The following is a 4853-nucleotide window of genomic DNA, read 5'->3' as shown; positions in this document are numbered from 1 at the left end:
CGGGCCCGCCGGGCCGAGGGGGTGGGGTCACGAGCCGCCCGCAGCCGGGTGGAGATCCCCGGCCGGGAGCCGCGGAAAGAGGAGGGCTCCCCAGACAACGCGGTCCGGCGAGCAGTTGGGCACGGGCTGAGTCCGCCTGCCGGCAGGTAGGACGTGAAGGCCGGGCTGGTGTGGGGACGGACGGGGGCGTCGGCGCAGCTGGGCGCGGTGGGGAGCGGAGAGTGGGGAGGGCAGGGGCCGGGCACGGCCGAGCACCGCCGTCAGGCGCGCGGACCGGACCGACCAGCTGACGCTCGGCTGGGCGTGAGGGCCTCTCTCTGGTGGTCGCGAGCCTGACTCGTCTTTCCCGGTCGCTGCCTTTCTCTGGCTGCTGTCGAGGCCTCGGGGAGTGCACCTGCTGGTGCGTCTTCCCGGGCTCGGTAGTCACGGAGAGATAAGGAGGAGGAGGAGGAGGAGGAGGAGGAAAGGGCCTCATCAGTCACTTCTGAGCCTTCCAGACCACCGCTTCCTGCTGCCTCTCTAACCCCTGAGATGGAATAGATTGAATGCTGAGAGAGCTCTAAACTCGGCAACGGTCATTTTAAAGTGAAAGACCCCAGAAGGTTCTAAAGTTAGTCCCTTTCCCCAAATCTGTTCTGTAGTCTAAAGGAACACTCTCATTATTTTTACTAGTTGAGATATGAGATTCTTGTTTTCTGTTCCTTAGGTTAAATTGTGCTTCCCGAATTAAGCTCATGCTGCCTTTTTTTTTTTTTATGTGATGGAGTCTCGGTCTGTCTGCCAGGCTGGAGTGCAGTGGCGCGATATGGGCTCACTGCAACCTCCGTCCCCTGGGTTCAAGCAATTATCCTGCCTCATTCTCCCTAGTAACTGGGATTACAGGCGTGCGCTACCACGCCCGGCTGATTTTCGTATTTTTAGTAGAGACGGGGTTTGTCCATGTTGGCCAGGCTGGTCTGGAATACCTGACATCAGGTGATCCCCCACCTCGGCCTCCCACAGTGCTGGGATTACAGGTGTGAGCCACCGCGCCCGACCTCATGCTGCCTTTTTTTTTTTTTTTTTTTTTTTTTTAACATCGTGTGTGTTCATGTGATCGCTAAGGAACCCAGCTCTTCCATTTAGTTCCCTCTTTCTATCCCTCAAATCTTTTCCAACTGGTGATTTCCATATTGTTGCACTCTCTTTAAAATAAAAAAATTGCCTCCAAGTCTTCTTCTTCCCGAGTATCTTTTATTTGCTTGTTTTTCATCTTGCATACATTCTCTTCCTTGATCTCATCAGTTCCATTTTTGTGCATTTGATGTGTGTCAGCTATTATTCTAGACGCTTGGGATACAATGGTGAACAGGTAACTAATTTTGGTGGGAGCAGAGAGACTCTGAAATCAGTTAAGGAATAAGTACCATTTGGTGATGTGATAAAGAGTGACTAGAGGGGTTATTTTGGCCAGGGGGATGTCAGAAATGGCCTTAATTTCTGCATTTAAAAACTTCTGTATACCAGTAACAATTAACTAGGAGTTTTAATAATAAAAAGACACTATTCATAATGGCATTCAAAACTAAAGGTACCTAGAAATAGATGAACCTAAAGCTGTGTAGTCCTTTAGACAGAAAATTGTAAGGCTCTGTTGGAACACAAAAGATGACCCAAGTAAATGGTGAGATATACCGTATTAATAGATGGAAAGACTCAACAAAAAGATGTCAGTTTTCCTCAGTTCTACGAATTCAGTGTAATGCCAATTAAAATCACCATATTGTTTTATGGAACTTGACATGCTGAACTTAAAATTTATATGGAAAGGCAGAGGACCAAGAATAGTGAAGTCAATTTTGAAGAAGAAGAAAAATAAGGTCTCTCCCTATCAGATACCAAAGCTTAATATAAAGTTGTAATTATTAAGATGGTATGATATTGATTCAGGGATAGAGAAGTAGATTCATGGAACAGATTAGAGACACTAGAAACATACCTATTTACATATGGGAGTTTAGTATACCACTAAGTGGTATTGCAAAGCAGGGGGAAAGCATAGACTATTCAATAAAGGATGATGAAATATATGGTTGGTGAGATATCTGGCATTGTTATGGAATACAGACAGGATTAGATTCTTGCTTTCAAACTATTGACAACAGTTTCCAGATAAAGACCTAAATGTGAATGGCACAGCTGCAAGGTATTTGGAAAGGAATGTAAGAGACCATTGTCTCTAGGAAAGATTTCTTTTTTGTTTGCTTTGTTAAATCTTGTTACACATAAGATTTATCATGTTAACCATGTTGAGTTGTTGGGTTCAGTGACATTCACATTGTGCAACCAGCACTACTGTCTATCTCCAGAACTTTTTTTTTTAAATGTCTCTGAGAAGGATTTCTTAAGTTACAAAAAGCACCTTTGAGGTGTCATTTTATTACTCCAAATGAGAGATGATGTTGGCTTGAACTAGACAAGAGTGTAGCGGAGAATACAGAGAAAAATGGATGGATTTTGGGGTATGCTTTGATGGTAGAGAAGAGCAACTATGCGTGGTTTAGATGTAGAGTAAGGGGAAAAGGAATCAAGGGCAACATCTGTTTTTTTGCTTGAGTTAAGAGGTAGGTCATTTACCATTTACAGTCAAAAAGCATTGACCATTTGGTGGATGGTGATGCAGAAGATTTGTGGAGGAAGAGTTTGGGGAGAAAAAGTAAAGAATTCTGTTTTGGACAGTTAAGTATGAAAGGCCTATTGGACATCCAAGTGGAAATGTTCCAATAGCTGTTGGATAGATAGGTCAGGAAAGATCGTAGCTAGAGGTACTCTGAGATCACTGGCATATAGATATTAAGAACTGGGCCAGGCGCGGTGGCTTACGCCTGTAGTCCCAGCACTTTGGTAGGCCGAGGCGGGCGGATCACGAGGTCAGGAGATCGAGACCATCCTGGCTAACACGGTGAAACCCCGTCTCTACTAAAAATTCAAAAAAATAGCCGGGCATGGTGGCAGCCGCCTGTAGTCCCAGCTACTCGGGAGGCTGAGGCAGGAGAATGGCGTGAACCTGGGAGACGGAGTTTGCGGTGAGCCGAGATCGCGCCACTGCACTCCAGCCTGGGCGACAGAGCCAGACTCTGTCTCAAAAAAAAAAAAAAAAAAAACTATGATGTGTTGGAATCAGCTGTATTACACAGAAAACAAGATAATACTGGCTTAAATATGTATGTAATTGCAAAGGTAGGCAGCCATGCTTTTATGGCAGCTCTGTAATCATCAGGGACTTGGATTCTTCTATCTGGCTGCTCTACCGTCCTTAATAAGATGCTTCATGATAAGATGACTGCTTTAATTCAAACTGTCAGTTGCTCATTCTAGCAAGAGGGAGGAGGGAAGGAGGAAGAAAGGCACATACCCTTCTTTTTAAGGACACTTTTCAGAAATTGCACATGACACATCCACTCATATTTCATTAGCCAATTCTTAGTAAGTGCCCATAGTTAACTAGAAAGAAAGAAAGGTGATGTAGTCTTTTTTGTTGTCTGTGTACCCAGCTACAACTCACGTTTTATTAATCAGAATGAAAGCATGAAATGATGTTTCACTCTGGCTTCCTCCACCAGGGCAATGAAGCTACTGATATGAAGATCCCAGTGACCTCCATATTGTTAAACTTAATGGAATTTTCAAATATTTGTTTTATTTTTAAATTATAATCTCTTCCCTTTTACTTTCTGTGTCTTTCTTAGTCTCAAAATTTCTCCGTTCTCTACTTAAAATCAGTGTTTCAGATTTTATGTAATCACCGTCATTTTATATATATATATATATATATTTTTTTTTTTTTTGAGATGGAGTCTTGCTCTGTCGCCCAGGCTGGACGGCCGTGGTGCAATCTTCACTCACTGCAAGCTGCACCTCCTGGTTTCACGCCATTCTCCTGCCTCAGCCTCCCGAGTAGCTGGGACTACAGCCGCCCGCCACCACACCCAGCTAATTTTTTTGTATTTTTAGTAGAGACGGGGTTTCACCGGGTTAGCCAGGATGGTCTCGATCTTCTGACCTTGTGATTCGCCTGCCTCGGCCTCCCAAAGTGCTGGGATTACAGGTGTGAGCCACCGTGCCTGGCCCCATAATCTTCGAGGTGCTTTTAAATAGAAATTGACAAGCAGACTCTAAAATTATGTGGAAGTACCAAGGACCTAGAATAGTCCGTCTTGAAAAGGAAGGACACAGCTGGAAAATTTAGACTACTAGCTTCAAGACTTACTTTAAAAACTACAGTAATCTGCCTGGTGCGGTGGCTCACACCTGTAATCCCAGCACTTTGGGAAGCCAAGGCGGGTGGATCATGAGGTCAGGGGTTCAAGTCCAGCCTGGCCAACATGGTGAAACCCCGTCTCTACCCAAAATACAAAAATTAGCCGGGTGTGGTGGTGGGCACCTGTAATCCCAGCTACTTGGGAGACTGAGGCAGGAGAACTGCTTGAACCTGGGAGGTGGAGGTTGCAGTGAGCCGAGATCAGGCCACTGCACTCCATCCTGCCTGGGCGACAGAGTGAGACTCTGTCAAAAACAAAACAAAAAACAACAACAAAAAAAACCCTACGTAATCTAAACAGTGCAGTGTTTATATAAGGATAGATAAATAGATCGATGGAGTGGAATAGGTCCATACGTACGTATTCCATTAGAGTTTTTTTTTGTTTGTTTGTTTTGAGATGTGGGTCTCACTGTGTTGCCTAGGCTGGTGTTGGGCTCCTGAGCTCAAGCAGTCCTCCTGCCTCAGGCTTCTGAGTAGCTGGGATTACAGGCATGTGCCACAGATATAGTCAGTTGATTGGTGGTCTCAAGCAATCATCCCACCGTGGCCT

The 4853-nt window shown here is 45.1% G+C and overlaps 1 protein-coding gene across 4 annotated transcripts in view; it reads left to right on the top strand.

Moving 5' to 3' along the window:
* The first annotated feature begins 13 nt into the window (after positions 1-13).
* Positions 14-4853, top strand: part of SERAC1 (serine active site containing 1) — a 57629-nt gene continuing 52789 nt past the window's right edge. For 3 of the 4 annotated variants that reach the window (XM_009242399.4, XM_063724625.1, XM_009242398.3), the window contains exon 1: positions 14-146. The gene's annotated coding sequence lies outside the window, so the exon portion shown is untranslated. 4 annotated transcript variants of the gene reach the window in all.

The sequence above is a fragment of the Pongo abelii genome, chromosome 5 (genome assembly GCF_028885655.2).
Source record: "Pongo abelii isolate AG06213 chromosome 5, NHGRI_mPonAbe1-v2.0_pri, whole genome shotgun sequence".
In the NCBI taxonomy this organism is placed as follows: domain Eukaryota; kingdom Metazoa; phylum Chordata; class Mammalia; order Primates; family Hominidae; genus Pongo; species Pongo abelii.
Note: the sequence above shows the minus strand (reverse complement) of the source record. Positions and strands in the feature narration are given on the sequence as shown.